This window comes from Chelonia mydas, chromosome 3 (assembly GCF_015237465.2).
Source record: "Chelonia mydas isolate rCheMyd1 chromosome 3, rCheMyd1.pri.v2, whole genome shotgun sequence".
In the NCBI taxonomy this organism is placed as follows: Eukaryota; Metazoa; Chordata; order Testudines; family Cheloniidae; genus Chelonia; species Chelonia mydas.
The window spans coordinates 39,017,120-39,034,119 of NC_057851.1; the positions used below are offsets into that span (position 1 = coordinate 39,017,120).

At 42.5% G+C, this 17,000-nt stretch overlaps 1 protein-coding gene across 6 annotated transcripts in view; it reads left to right on the forward strand.

Annotated features, from left to right (window-relative positions):
• Positions 1-17,000, forward strand: part of ARHGEF10 (Rho guanine nucleotide exchange factor 10) — a 180,244-nt gene that overhangs the window by 103,724 nt on the left and 59,520 nt on the right. The gene's annotated exons all lie outside the window — the stretch shown is intronic.

Consider the following 17,000-nt stretch of genomic DNA (forward strand, 5'->3'; position numbering starts at 1 on the left):
AGGTTAGGGTAAGGGAGGGAGTGTGGGTGGTGCTTACCTTAGGCGGCTCCCAGAAGCGGCCAGCATGTCCCCTGGCTCCTAGGCAGAGGCGCGGCCAGGCGTCTCTACGTGCTGCCTCCACCCACAGGCGCTGCCCCCACAGCTCCCATTGGCCGCAGTTCCCAACCTAGGGGCCACAGGGACGTGTCGCTGCTTCTCAGGAGTCGTGTGGAGCCAGTTAGGAAGCTGCCAGCCCTGCGCCAACTGGACGTTTAATGGCCTGGTCAGCAGTGCTGACTGGAGCCACCAGGGTCCCTTTTCAACCGGGTGTTCCGATCAAAAACCGGACACCTGACAACCCTATTTACACCAACAGGCTCAGGGTCTGTTCTCCTTTGCTGATAATAAGCCTTAGGCTTAGCTTAGCTGGGCATTGATTAGGTAAGTGGCTAAGTTCTGTTCATTTTGTTACCCCCATTCTCTCACCCACCATCCAAAACAGGATAACATTACATCAGAAAGTATGGGAAGTGGCATAGCGAGAGGAAGGAGATAAAAGAGAGAAGACAGACCAGAAGGATAGCAGATATGCAAAGGAATATATGAGTCCTCAACAGTAGTCATACCCTTCCTTCCCAAATAAGGAGCACCCCCTCATTAAGCTAATGAAACATAATCAGAAACCATGAAAGAAAAGTGAGTGCAACCCCACAGTCTACCTGCATGCCTGTTTATGCGCTACCAATCACTCTGAATACAGACTTGTACTGGATTGGTCTGAATCTTGCTTAAACCCTGAGGAACTTCCTTCCTATTTCTTGCTCTCTTCGTTGCTAAAGATTAAAGGAACCCAGAAAATATGATCTTGCTACATAGACAGAAAACTAGCAAAGTTCTTAACATTCATGTGAGTATCATTGCACGTATACTGCAGTAGCTATGCAGTTTACCTCTGTACTTTCAGAATGCTTCAAAGAGATGCTCCGGTGGAACCCCAAATGCATCATATAGGTTGTTGTTAAACTCTGAGAGAAAAAAATCTTATTCAGACAGTTCGGGGTCCTATGGGCGAAATCCTGGCCCCATTGAAGGCAACTGCGAGTTTTGTCATTGACTTCAGTGGAACCATTATTTCACATCATGTTTCCAGTTTCTAAAACTACTAGCAATTAGACAGAGAAGGAGAGAGACAGAAATTATGATTAGATGTAAGTGCATTAAGTGCATGAGGATTAGCTTTGCCTTGTCTGGAGGACTGAGAAAAGGAGAATTGTAGATGCAGCCTTGGCAGTGAAGTATTTAGACTTCATAAGACTAATACTCTCATGTTACTGACTGTCTCAGCAAGGATTTTTGATGAGGTCCAACTGTATCCTTACAAGGATTGTTGGTAATTACATCTGTTTTACCATAGCATTCCTTCACCCACACAAAACCTTCTGTATAAGGGGGCAACTGTCACATCGTATCTTGTTATTATTGGCCTAATTTGTGTAGCTCTATACTCTATTCTATTCTCTCACTGTAGTCATTTCTGTTAATCACTACAGTGAGTCAGTGGGATTCTTGTAATGCACTCAGGTTCATAAAAATGCTGACTAAAATGTCGTTTGCATTTTAAGATTATTGCTTGATCCATCGTGACGAAAGATGGAGATAAAAGAGGAAAACATCATCTTGGCCATTGCAGAGAATTGAATAGCCTGCATTTAAATTCATCCTATAGATTATATTGCACTAATGGAGGGCGTTTTAAAGGTTTTATGAATACATTCAAATCAAGGGCCTGCGTTAACTGCCATTGTTGGTCTGAAACAAGAGCTGTGTGAACACTTTTTGCACTCAGCAAATTTATGACGTTTGTTCTCAAATTTTAATAGTAGCAAAAAGCTACTTTGAAGTACAAATCTGCTTTTTTCCTTCACTAGGCATGAAAACATGTGCAGCTTGGGCAAAAAGGGAGGAAATTCTTCCCTTTGGAGGGAGCTCCTTGCTATGCTGTGGCTTCTGGATTTCATGTTTAGTTGCCTTAGTTTGAGCCCTGTTTTCCTGAGTAGCTCTCATTATCGTGAATGTGGGGAAATACAAGGTCCCCATTGTTTTGCAGAATCCTTCATGCAGGGATCTGCCTATATGAAATTAGTGCAATATACTATGAGTTCCAACAGTCGCTACCACTGCCTACATCCTCCAACTATATTTAAAGCAAAATATTTTATGTTTGCAGTTTGAAAATAGGGCTTGATTCTGATGTCATTTACACTGGTGCAAATCAGAATTATTTCCATTCATCTCACTGGAATCACTCTTGATTTACAATGGTGTAACGGATCAGAACCCACACCTGCAGCATTTCAAATGAAAACATTTATTTTAACTCTGTATGCTAACAGCTGGGTTTCCCCATTGAATCCTTCCAAGCAAATGTGTTACAGAAGGTTTTCCTACTGAACTGGCTACAGAATGAGTCTGGATACAGTTCTGTCTTTAAAACACCAACTACAAGGTCATATAGGCCATCACCTAGTATCCTCATTTCCTTATCCAGTAAACTGTCAGTCCATAAATGAACTGTTCACAATGCTGAAGAAGCTACATTCAGGTGCATTTCTTTGTGCTTGCCGTTTCTAACGTAAACATGCAGCAATGTGTCTATGTGTGTATTATTTTTAAAAAATCCAAAACAAAACATTCCACTACACACACTTCTCCTGGAGAGAGGATGAGAGAACAGACGTGTGCTAAATGTCGGACACATGCTAAATGACGTGCTACATTACTCATTGCACTGCTGAAAGGAGCTCGGATACTATGGGGATGAGTGCAGTATAAGAAACTATATGGAACAGAACATTCAGACATGAAAGTAGAAATATTTTCAGAGTAATCCTGCTTCTTTGTTAGTGTGAAATGCAATTTGGATAGTCTCCTTCTTCTTGATGTATTGTATGCCAGAAAAATTATGGTGATATTTAATTGGGAGCTTAAAAATATCATGGATGAGTTGTCAGAGAAAGCTTTTGTGTGATATATATGCATTTGATTCATCACCATAATATTTGCAAGATCTGAGTGTTATGGCTTGTCACCCTTGGGTGCAATCTGGGGGCTGTGGGAACCGCGGGGCCCCTCTCCAACACACAGCTGGGTTGGGGACACAGCCAGCCTCACCCAGGCCCTGTGATCATCCAACACAACAGCAGGTGGTGCCACTCACCTGAACTGGGCTACCCACATGCAAACAGTAGACCCCAGCCAGTTTCCCAGCTCCCCTGGCATGCACCCCCCTCTGGAGTATAAACCCAAAATTATATAGTCTTGCATTGCACAGGGATCTGTACAGTGTAAGCTTATTAATATGCCTGCCCCTCCCTCAATGGGGAGAAGAATATACACACTTGTGGTAGCTAATCAAGCTGAGATTTTTCCCCAGACACTTCATTTAAAGGCACACTGGTTTAGGTTAAAATATAAAACAACTTTATTAGCTACAGAAAGGTAGATTTTAAGTGATTGTCAGTGATAGAAAACAGATCAAAGCAGATTACTTTGTAAAATAAACAAAACTGCAAACTAAGCCTAAGATATTAGAAAGATAGGTTATGAGTTAGCAAATTCTCTCCCTGGCTGATGATACAAGCAGGCTTGCAGATTCTTAAGGACCAGCTGCACTTGCTTTGTAGCTTGGGATCTCTTTCTTTCGGAGCTTCTCTCAGGTGTTGAGTTGTGATGGAGTGAAGAACAACAGATGATGCCACTGCCTGCCTTATATAGCCTTTCCATATGGTGGGAACCCTTTGTTCCAAACTCAGTTCCCAGACCAGTTTGTGGAAAAATACAGGTACCCAAAATGGAGTCCAGAGTCATGTGGGCTGGTCACATGCCCTTACAAGTCACAGCCCCCATTATCCATAGGCTGTCAGGAGCGTTCTCAGCAAGGTTCACCAGGTGCGGGATAAGCTTTTCCTAAGGCGTATTGTTTTCCTTAATGGCCCATTACCCTGAATGAGCCCTTTACAACCAGCTATTTAGATTGGAAGCATCTTGCCTAGTGGGCGTCACCCAGGTGTGACTACATGTGAAATACTGATACATAGTCAAAATTCATAACCTCAGATACAAAAATAATACATGTATACAAATAGGACAATCACATTCAGCAAATCAGAACTTTTCCGATGACACCTTACATGACCCATCTTATACAAAATGAATCATAATTACACCATAATCATATCATAATAATATCACTATGAAGAAGAGGGGGTGCAGTGTCACAGCGGGCATTATTATAAAGATCGACTTTGTATCAAAGGTGAGAAGCAAATGTCATGATTTTGGACCCAGAGAGAACCAGGCAGGGGAAATAAATAATATGGAGACATCTTAGACTAGGAAATGGCTGAAAATCTCACTAGACCAGATACTCTTGGCAATGTATCTTTCCCATTCAGTAGGACCAAATAGTGAACCCTTTTCTCCCACTAGTGAGTAGTTAGGAACAGGACTCACATGAACTTTGGTGAGACTATTCCTGTACATAACTGTTTACATGTAGGAGTAAAGGATTCACCATCTCTCCCTAAGTGATTTTATCTTCCATGACAATGTGGTCTGGGGAATGGGCATGAAGTTCAAGAAGTCCCGAATTTTAATATTTGGCTGTCACTGACTTGCTTGTGTGACCTTGGGAAGGTTGCGTCACTTCTCTGCCTCAGTTTTCCCGTCTCTCAAATGTGGATTATAATACTACTCTGTTTCCCACACAGCAATGTTGTGAGGATGAATTGCTTTGAATGTTTTAAGGGCTGCCCAAGTACTAGGTATTTTGTGAATTATTATTCTTTGTTTTAGTATTTTAAGTGTTGTTATATGCTAAACAACTCTCATGCTCTGAATTTCTTTAATATGCCCACTCCTCTTCCTCTTGGATGATCTTTGTGGGTGACTGGATTTGTTTGTGGGTTATTTTCTGCCGTGTTGGTTTGTTGTTCTTTCTTGGTCCAGTGGCTTTTTGAAGAGGTTGATCACACATTTAGGGCCCAGTGGAATGCCATTTGATTTAAATTTAATAAAAGGGATGCAAGTTAGGTCCAGTTCGCTCAAAGAAAAGTGTACAGTAAGTTAGAGCAAAAAGATGCCACCCTACATTCCTGTCATAAACAAGGGGACAGGTCAGAATGCAGTGGATATGACTTACTGATTTTTGGTGTATTCCTGTTGGAGAATGGTTGTCTCTTTCCAAAATAAATAAAATGAATGTCCTGTGCTAAATCCCTTATATTCACCAAATCCAGAATATTCCCCTCCAAAAGCAGTTTAACAAAGGGAGCAAGCTGCTTTAACTTACACATTCTTCCCTCTGCATGTAGAAGCACAAGTAATATTAATGTCAGTGTAGAATCATTGCTCTTTAGGGGGGGCTTTATGGGCAAGTGTCAAATTTTATGTGGCTGCAGTTTACTTGACCTTTAGCAATTGGGATTCCAAATTAGCATATTGCTTGCTTTTGTGGTGATGGATCTGCTGTGTCACATTTCTAAATGGTGCTGCAGAGAGAAAGGCCATTTAGGAGCTTGTTACAGCTCCCTGATTCTTGGGATAGATCTGTGCCAGCCCCAGTGTAGGTTAAAGCAACCTGGGGCAAGAATACCTAGAAGGACTGACTCTAAAGCAAGAAAAGGGGAAGTGATCCAGTGAGTCAGAAGGCCTCTTTTGAGTGGGAAGCATGGGTCTGCCAGCTATTGCTTGGCTTGCCACTGCTGGCCACATTGCTCATTAACGATATACAGTATATACTGTTACCCAGGCAACAGCACAGTTCATTTCTGGCTACCTGGCTAAAAATTAACTGAGATTTAGAAAGAGGGAGGGAGAGAGGCCCATCTCTCCTGTGTGTTCCCATACAGTGCTGAGCATGTTGTCAGTGCTCAAGAAATAATAATACGAGAGAAAGAGTCAATATATTATGTCTTATTGGTGGAAGTTTGGTGCTGTTTTACTTTCACAGATTCACCTGTGGTGGTGAGGACCATGGTTTAATCCCAGCTAAGTTATATATTTTCTCCCTTCATGAGCAAATTTTTGAGGATAAAATTCAGATTCCACCCACATCTGTTTGTGGTTTAGATCTCTGTGGTTTGTATTTGTTATGTTGACTAACAAGAGCATGTCAAAATGCAGATATGATTCTCTCTGCTGAGTTTCCTTCTGCTTTCTGCAGTCGGTTTATGTATGTCTCCAAGAGTTACCATGGAAACAAATGCGGCAGTGAGTTTGACTGGATATACTGGATACTTGTGTTTCTGTTAGTGGCTTGGAGAATATAAAACCTTTGCAGCATTTTCATCAGACGTGGCAGCAAGGTTCCTTTTGAAAGCAGAAATAATACTACTCTGAGAGCTGCAGTAGAAATGGCTGATTTTGAACAGTGAGTCTAGAAGGGGAAAAAATAAAAATGAAAAGATCAGAGCATCTGTCTCGTCAGCTCCTGAAAGCAGGACATCTGCAATAGAGTGTCCAGCAAAAATGAGGCAAGATGTAAAAAATTGTTTCATATCCCTGGTTGGTGGCAAATGTGTAAATTAGTGATGTGGTCTAAATTACTTTCAGTTAAAAGGGCAGGGGTTCCTGGGCCATTCTGCTTTCATTTCCTCCTCCTGTCCTGAAGAAGGAGCAGGAGCAGCTGAACGATTGAAGCAGCTTTCCTTCCTCCTAAGGAAACAGTGCCCTCTGGGTTTTGCTCTGCTCATAGCCACAATTCCAGCTGGTCTGCTCCTGGCCCTACTTGGTGTGTGGTGATACAAACCGGTGCCCACGGTTATGGGCTGCAATACTGATGAATTTTGGTCCTAAATTTTCCAGTGGAGATTGAAACTCCCAGTCCTTTGCTCTCCCCAATGCACTACTTTCCTTCCTTCGCCTTCGCAGAATGCAGCTCCTCTCTCTGAGAAATGTTTCTAGCATGCCAGATTAAGTGGAGTGTTTTATGTTCCTTAAACTTCAATCCCAATGCATGAGCTACTTCTCACTTCCTTTTAAAAACCTCTGCGTTTCCTCACTGCTGTTACATAATCTCACACACTAGGGACCCAGTGCTGCAAACACTTACTACCTTGCACAGTGTTTGCAGCTGCAAGAAATCCTGTAGCTTGTAATGGGGCTGCTCACATGAGTAATGTTACTCACCTGAGCAAGTGATTGCTGGGTTGGGTGATTGTGAATATAAAATTATCTCCAGTGTTAAGATCTGTCACATCAGGTGCATGCTGAGACAGCTCTCCAATGTTCACATTTATAGTACATAAAGATGAAAGAGTAGCACTGACAGGGAGGTGAAGGTTGATCCAGCGGTCAGGGCATTAGCTTGGGACTTGGGTGGCTCTGGTTCAGTTTCCTAGCTCTACTACAAACTTCTTGTAGTACCATAGACAAGGCTCTGTGGCTCTGGGTAATAGTACTTCCATACCTCATAGGTGTTGTGAGGGTATATACATTAAAGATTGTGAGATGCTTGGGGCCATATAAGTACCTTAGATGAAGAGGGTGTTCTGTATGATAGGAGTTTATTTTCTTGTAGAAGTTAGAGTGGGTAATGCAACTAAATTTTCATGAGAAGGCTCCTCAAGTTGTAGGGTGAGTATTCCTCCTGCCCCAGTTGTTAAAGGGGTTCACCCAATCTCTGCTCAAGAGAGTCACAATTTGAGGGCACTATGTGCTTCTGGAATCCCAGGTTTTGTTGGTGACCAAAAGCACCTAATATCATCAGTGTTTGCATCCTTTTTCTTTCCAAGCCTTTCTTTCTACCTAGACTGGATACTCCACTGTACTCTATTTGGAGTTGTACTTGAAGACCACTCCAAAGCTGCAGCTGGTATAGAACATAGCTGCCAAACTGCTTAGCCAGAAAGATGTATTAAACATTTTCTAAAATCAGCACTGACTTCCTGTTTGCTTGTGTCCAATTCTAGATGTTGATTTTAAACCACATACACCTATATGGCATGGCTTTGAGTTTTATGGAATTAAAGTGAGCAGAATTTGAATCACAATGGCCCAAATTCATCCCCCACTTAAATTTACTGAGATCATTAATTTGGCACAACGTATTAGAGCACAAGGGGCCTTCTATATGATAAGGTAGAAAGTCTGGGTCTGTGGCATGAACTTAAAACTGACATCGTATGGGATTGTTTTATAGAGATTTTCTTCTATTTCAGGATCCTTATGCAGATTGGATCTATATTAACATTTTAGAAGCTTATTTAGATTCTACTTCATAGGTAAACTTTAGGTTTTGGATTGAAGGGGGCTAGTTGTGTAATATTGTTGTTATAAAATTCCACTTAGCTGATAAAATGTTGTCTTTAAAACACACAAGTTACAGAGGTATCCATGGGAACAGTAACATTGTGTGTGACTAAACTGAAAGACACATATCAGTGACTATTGTGGTGGTGGTGCAGATGTAAAGCACTTGCTTATGTAAGAGAATGTTCAGGAACTTTTTAGTGCAGTGCCTAAAAATAAAAACTCATTTGCTTTGTCCCTGGCTTTAACATTAATAATGAATTTTCAGAGCCAGGGAATTAGAGACACACAGCTAACTGCAAATGATGCTTTTCCCCATCTGTTTTTAGTGTATTTAGTGTATAGTAGAAAGTGAATGGGGGTGGGCTCTTTATGGAATGAAGGGAGTGTGGAAATTTGTTGTTAGCTTTTTAGGTGATTGTCTGTCATGTTGTATAGCTCATTCCCTTTATAAGTGAAGAACACTCACTACTGTACTTGACAGTGGGTGCCAGCGTCAGTTTCTAAATGTATAACAACATCCATGCCCATATTATATTCCTTTCCCTAATCCTAATTATCAGTAGTGGAAATAGCTGGCGTATTTGAAATCATCATATAAAAGTCTTGTCCTTTTTAGCCTCTCTCTTCCAGGTAAATAATTCTACCAGACTTTTACTTTCTTGTGGAGGAGTACCTTTCTTTAATACACGAGGTCTCCCAAATTCCATGCAGCTGGTATATTTATTCTCCTGTGTCTTGCTCTCCAAAGTGGAACACCTATAGAAGCACGATCTAGTGCCCAGATATCATGAAGAGGTGTCTGAAGCCCAAAACCTTGGGGCTTCACCATAACAGTTTCAATTTTTTCCTTCGTTAAGTCCCACCCATTTGGTGCAGTGAACAGACACCTGTCTCTCGGGGCATCATACTGACTCTCCAGCAAGATCCTAGTCCTACCCAGACATCCTTAAATGGAGCTGAGGGTCTCTAGGCTCATCTGCCTCCTGCTTAAATCTGCCAGTCATTAAAAAATAAAGCCAAAAAAAACTCCACCTGTTATCTGTGAAAATGTTCACAGAAAGGCTACTCTTCATCAAATAGAAAGTTTAGAATGAAAAGTATGAAACATCTGCAGTTGTATTCAAGTAGTATGACCATATTATTGCTGCATCATTCCTGAGATAGATTTTCTTAGCACAAACCTGAGATCTGACCATCCCTTAACTAAGTCTAAATCCAGATCTGAATTTTCAGAGTCCCAATGTCTGTCATGAGTTGAACCATAATCCTGGATCCAGAACACCTTTGGAACTTGGTGGTTGAAATCTGGATTCAATTTTTGTGGCAAGTACTCATCTGTGCCTTATTCCTTTGGAGTGCAGGAATCGGTAACAGTTCAAATTTAGTATAGTTTTCCCAAAGACAGTAATTTTGTCTATACATCAGAACCCTTTAAAAATACAGTTTCTCCCCAGACCTCAGCTGATCTTCTGTGTTCAAAATCAGATTTAAATCTTCCTCACCCTCATAGTGTTGGATTCTTGTAAGTTTCAATATACTGCAAGCAGATGGCTCAGTGGGAGGAAGAAATAATACGTACACTTGCCCTCACAATCCAGACCACAGCTGGCATGTCAAATTATTGGCCTGACCGCCTTCCCAGGATCATTTAAACCTGGCATCACCTTCAAGCTTACAATTGACTTTGTGTTGTATCGCAATAACATGCTGTAATTGTAGTCAGGAAAATATCCCATCTTAGTTTTGACTATTGTTTTTAACAGATGAATATTTATCATCAAATCCAGTTTGATTGGATTTTTATGGTCTGATTTTGAAGAAACGGTGCTCTTCAGTGCTCAAAAAAAAAGAGCTATTTCATATTTATTATAAAGTTGAGCTTTTCTTAAGCATTATTTTTCTGTCTTGTGTTTTTACTTCATGTCAGTACATCTGTTTCCAAGGAATTTATATCAATGTCATATGCTCATGTACTGATTGCATGAAACTAAAGTAATTAATGTAATCATACTCAAGGAGCAGCTTGTTAGAAAGTTATTTTGCAATATAATAGATAACCAGGAGTATTTCCACTAACAATCTTTGGTACTAATGTGAGATGGGATACACAAATATTTGTATAAACATTCACAATATTCAGGGAATGCTGAATGTAGCTTTTAGAAATGTGTAAAATGAGATGCAAATGGAATTTGATTCCTCTTGATTTTTTCAAATAAAAATAATAATACTTTCCTTAAAGTAGCATAAATCTATCAGAAATTACGAAGGGCCAGATTGTGAACCATCCCACTCACAATAGAAGTCAATGGACTATTTATGCAAGTAATTCCTCTCTAATGTAAATAAGGATTAATTCTTATTAAAGAAAGGGGGGAGGGGAAGAGAAGGTGATCTGCTCAGAGCTGTAGTATCCAGAAGTCTTGCAATGCCCCAGGATATAGCATACACCATTTACTGCACAGTTGCTGCGGGGAGCAACGAAAAGGGGAGCCCAACAGAGGGGTCCCCAGGGAGCAGCTGGCTTGTCAGTGCACATTAATGTCACTGCTCCTGTGCTGGCCATCACAGGAAAGGAGCTGCAGCTGCTTGCTGTGCTAAGTGGAGGAAATTGTGCTGCCTGGTGTCTCAGCGTGGTGGGGAGACAAGGCATGTTGGGGGGCAGAAGCTGCACAGTTGACCGACGCAAGCCAGCTGTGAGATTGGGGAAGGGTTGCAGCGTCAGGGCCGGCCCTCGACCAAATGGCGCCCCAGGCAAGGAGCATCTTTGGTGCCTCTCCCCCTCCATTTGTTAAACTTTTTAATACCTTATTTTTTATTGCATTATTAGCCCATTTCACGACGACATTTATGCACGATATTCCTGTCATATAAGACGATAAATTTGCATGCTAGGATCTGTAAATCTGTATTTATTCATGCCATATATAAGCAAATAAAATTATTTCCTCTAAGCATATAGAAACGTTTTAATTTTAAGAATAACTGAAAGGTACTAACATGAAGAAATTGAACTGTGCACCTGTATTGGGTGGGCCAGTGTGAAATAGTGTTACAGTCGGTGACCGCCTTAGAATGTTAGTTGAAAAGGTCGCTTTTCTCGCCTTCTCACGAACTGAAGCACAGCATCAGAGAGATCCAAAGACTGGCCAATGGCATTTTCAAGTGATAAAATAGCAAGTGATGTCAGTCTCTCATCAGCCATCATCGATGGAAGATATGTTTCAATGAGCCAGAGCTTCAAAAAGCTGTGCTCACCACTTGCGGCCATGACTGGCAGCTTGAGCAGAATCCTCGAAGCTATCCACACATAAGGAAAAGTGTCCTTCAGCTCTGCATCACAAATGAATTGGAGAACTTGGAGTGGAGAATGCTTCCCGTGTTGCAGAATGGGATGAATGTTGTCCAATTTGGCATAGAGGTCTTTATCATTGACGTCTGAACATTCCCCATGTGTCAGCGTCTGTGAAGGTCCATACAAATATTCAAGAGTGTTTTCCTGTCCACCAGCAGCTTACTAAGGGAGTGATGGGTGAAATAGCCCATCTCCTCATTTACTTTTTCCACCAGTGAGACCTAATATCTGACATACCAATTTTGGCTCATTAACTTCTGGTTCCACATGCATCTCCTGTTTTTAACAAGCATTTTTGCAACACAGTCCTGGAATTATATCAACTTGGCCTTTTTGTTTAGACTAATTCAGTTATTCTGTCTCCCTTTCATACCTTTTCCCATCACCATTAGTTATTATAGGTTATTGTGACTAAGGCTACGTTTTAGTCATGGGCATTTATAGTAAAAGTCATGGACAGGTCACAGGCCATGAATATTTGTTTACTGCCCGTGACCTGTCCATAACTTTTACTATATATCCCTGACTAAATCTTCGGGGGAGGGGGACAGCCCAGGGGCACCAGAGATTCTCTGGGCGGGGAGCAGCCCGTGGGGGCGCCACGGGTGCTGTGGTGGGGGCTGGGACCCATGCGGGGGTGGGGGCAGGCAGCCCGGTATTGTTGGTGTTTGGTGGGACTGGCAGGCTGCCTACTCAGCTCCGCGCCTCCCCAGAAACAGTGACATCCCTCAGCTCCTGTGTGGAGGTGCAGCCACGCAGCTCTGTGTGCTGCCTCCTCCCCGAGTACTGGCTCCGCAGCTCCCATTGGCCAGTAACTGTGGCCAATGGAGCTGCGCGGGTGGTGCCTGCAGGTGGAGGCAGCTCATAGAGCCCCCTGGCTGTGCCTCCCCCTAGGAGATGAGGAATGGTCCTGTTTCTGGGGAGCCCCCTGAGGTAAGCGCTGCCCAGAGCCCTCACCCACACCCCAACCCCCAGCCCTAAGCCCCCACCCAAACTTCTGCTGCTGCTGGCGGAGGGGTGGCCATTGCAGAAGTCCCAGAAAGTCACGGAATCCATGACCTCCGTGACAAACGTGCAGCCTTAATTATGGTCTGCCGCATCCTTTCTCCCCATGCACATCATTGTCCAGAAGAGCTAGGCTGTTTACAGATCCTTGCCTCTTCTGTGCTCATTGGGTACATCTACCCTTTGAGCTGGTGGTGTAAATTCCAGCTCAAGGAGATGTACCCACATTAGCTCTGATTGAGCTATTGTGCTAAAAATAGAAGTGTAGCTGCAGCAGTGCGAGTGTTGGGAGGGGCTAGCTGCCCCAAGTATGATCTTGTCTGAGACCATAGATATGTACTGAGGGCGGCTAGTCCCTCCTGCAGCTCATGCCGCCCTGGCTACATTCTGTTTTTAGCATACTGGCTCCACCCAAGCTAGAGCCGGTGTGTCTCCCCAAGCTGGAATTTACATCTCCAGCTTGAAATGTGTGACGTACGCATTTAGGCCTTGACTACACTGGGAAAATAAAGTTGTGCTGGAGAGCACATTAACTAACAAGAATTAATTAACATGTCATTAGCCACCTCTTAGTACATAGCATAGGCAAAGCCATTCCTATATCAAAACATCTTACCTTGTAGTGGTTAACCCCACGGGGGATCAAATTCAGAGGTAATGTAAATGTTCGTGTAAATTAAAACCCAGTATTTGGGAATAAGATTTGTTTTGAGGCAGAGGGCGGAGATTGTAACAGGAAAAGCACCTCCTTTGTAGTCCCATAGGCATGTAATTTACACCTGCTTATTTTGTGTTTTATGTTCCCTGATATAATATATGCCCACTAAGGACCCATCCAAAGCCAATACACCCATTGACTACCATGGACTTTGGATCTGGCCCTTAATGAAAACTTACACTATCATTTTCATTTCCTCTGAATTTGGCCCTCGGTCAGAGGTGGGCAAACTATGGCCCTCGGGCCACATCCGGCCCATGGGACCCTCCTGACCTGCCCCTGAGCTCCGGGCCCAGGAGGCTCGCCCGGCCCCTCCCCTGTTGTTCTCCCTCCCCTGCAGCCTCAGCTCACTGTGCCACCACAATGCTTGGGGGGTGGGGCTGGGAGCTCCTGGGGCAGCGCAGCTGCAGAGCCCGGCCTTACCCGGTGCTCTGGGCTATGCGGTGGCAGGATTGGCTCCAGCCGGGCAGCATGGCTGTAGTACCACCAGCCAGCGGTGCTCCAGGCAGCATGGTCATGGGGCAAGAGAGCGGGGGGGTTGGATAGAGGGCAGGGGGGGTTGGGGGTGGTGGTGTGGATAGGGGTCAGGGTGGTCAGAAGGCAGGGAACGGAGGGGGGGCAGTCAGGAAGGAGGAGGGGTTGGATGGGGTGGCAGGGAGCAGGCAGGGGTTCCGGGGGCAGTCAGGGAGAAGGGGTGGTTGAATGGGGCGAGGGTCCTGAGGGAGCAGTCAGGAATGAGAGGAGGGGTTGGATGGGGTGGCAGGGGGCATTCAGGGTGGGGGTTCCGGGAGCAGGCAGGGGGACAGGGAGCCGGGGTGTGTGTGGATGGGGCAGGGGTCCCGGGGGGGCCGTCAGGGAACAGGGGAGTTGGATGAGGCAGGAGTCTGGGGGGGTGGGATAGGGGGCAGGGGCTGGGCCATGCCTGGCTGTTTGCAGAGGCACAGCCTCCCCTAACCCGCCCTCCATACAATTTCCGAAACCTGATGCGGCCCTCAGGCCAAAATGTTTGCCCGCCCCTGCCCTAGGTTCTTAGGAATAGCAGAAGATGAACAAATATTCTTAAACTATTATTTGTTTTCCTTACTTCTAGCATTTGCGTCTCACTCATACCATTTGCCTATTAGCTTTTTCTTTTTTGTTGTAAAACTTTTGGTCTTTAATGAATGAGCCTAAAATGTCTTTCATTTAATCTTCTGCATTATGGACTCTCAATCCCTGAGTTAATTGATTTGTTTTGATACTTTTATTACATCCATTTATTTTGAAGTATTATTAAAAGCCTATAAAACATGCATAATACAGAGAAAATAGACTGAGATGACAATTATTGAGTCAAATTCAAAATCTCTGTCATTATCTTCAAGGCATTCAGTGGTCTGGGGCTAGGATATCTGTAAGAAGATCTAAAGCTCCAGGAAGAGGACCGCGGTCAACAGCTGTGCTCCTCAGGCACAATCTGTCCACTGCAAGGATAAAGCTCATCTGTGTAGGAGACGGAGCTTTCTTGGTGGCCCCCCCTAAGGCTGTGGAGAAAACTCCTGCAGAATCAAAAAATAGCCTCAAACTTCACCCCTTCCCATACCATGTATACGGGGCTGTTCTCTGAGCTTGCGTTCAGTCATAAAATAAAACACATAGTGCTGTAGATATTTAAAAATAAAATAAATAATAAAATGAGCAACCCTCACAGAAGGGACTGAACGAAAACCACATTTGGCATATGCTAGTCACATCCCTTAATTTCACTTCTGGAAGGTGTTCATTAGCTACCGTGGTTAGGGTGATATAAGAATATGACTAGGATAGAATAGAATAAAATCATCCTGAGGAGAAGAGGCATAGTCATTTGCAACTCATCAGTTATCTCCTCCCTCATAAAGTTGCAGTAAATGGCATCTGTTTTGCAACTGATATGGCTCTGCACATAACAAGAGAAATTGCACAAACTTGCTTTTTCAGCCTTGTGCAGCATGGAAACTGAGTGTCTATTTTCCTCCCTTGAATCAGGTCCACAAGCTTTAAATTTTGTATGAAGTTTTTATATTTAAAATTTAAATTTAAATGTTTGCATTTGAATAGCTATACTTATAAGTACCAGCACAAGTGGATTATGGCTACTAGATGTCAACTCATGTATTAACTATACTAAATGTAATTAGGAATATATTGGAAACAAATCTGGTATAGTTCATAAACTAGCCTCTGTAGTGTTCTTTAATAGAGTTTTTTATTAAGATATTTACATATATTAGGTGTTTTAAATGAAGACACATTATCTTACAAAATATTTGCATATATTATGTATTAACTTATAAATTATCTTTGTCTGCAACTGCATCATCAATGATGGGTCAGTGGTCCTAATCTACAGGAAGGTGTCCCTTTTAGCACAAACTCATGTTTTGATCCATTATATAATAAATTAACAAACCATGGAAATGGCACACTGCTAGTTTGTTTTCTACCAGAGATAGGTGAACCACAGTGGTTAGGTTTGCATTTGGATTTGAAACTCCCAGAAGTCTGAAGAAATTTGGATCTGGTTTAAGCCACTATATAGATCCATCTATGAAGCTTAGACTGTATCCAGGTTCAGAATTGAGCTTCAGCAAATTTCATGGGTGTTTGGTTTATGTCCATACCTAGTTACTGATCAGAGAAGGTTGCAAATACACATGAATGTTAGGGAAATGGAGGTCAAAAATAAGACAGGTAAGTAAATGTGATCCATCACAAATTCCTTGGCTAAATTACTGACTACCTGGGAGCAGGCTAAAATTCATTTTACACCCTTAGTCTTTGCATTTTAAGCACTGGAGGGGTAGAGGTTGTTTCATTTTGTGCCTTGTACAGTGTTCAGCACATTCTCACTGTTTGGGGTTAGAGTTTGCCAGTCTGTTATTCACATTGCATAGTACTTTACTTTGTGAGTAGCCCCGCTGAAAAACAACAACTACATAGGAATAAGAATGGCAGATTCTGGTCCTTAATAAAAAATTATGACTTGTGAACGTTGATTAGCCAAAACGTAAGAGAATAGGAAGACAAAAGAAGCGGATGGGGAAAGAACTGTTTAAGAATTTCAAATGCAGCTTTTTCTGGAAGCAGAGTTAGTGGGAGTCGACATGCATTAATTCAGTTATTTCTCATGTACAAAGCAAATTGTAAAAAGATATCAGATACAAATCTTCCTCTTCTCAGTTTCTACTTGGGAATTAATTGTTTGCATTTTATGTAGTAAACTAAATGTACACTTTCTTTCTTACACACTGAGTTGAATGTGAGGTTAAGAAAGGCTACATTGTACTTATCATTAACATGCAGCACAGGGAAAAAGAACACTGGATGAAAGTTACAATCATTCTGTAGTTGTATAAATCCAGGTAAACCCAACGGTTCCCTATTTGATGCTCACAGGCACTACACAAAAATCTTGTGTTTTATATTTTCTAAGGTGTCAGACACACCTATGGTTAAATAAGTAGATAAATATACATTAAATAATAAATGCACGTTAAATAAAATAATTACAGCTGTGGACTGAACCCACAATATCTATGGGGAAAGGGTTGGTATATCTAGTTGTTCAGAGCAGTTGCATTCATATAGCGGATTATATACTAAACCAAA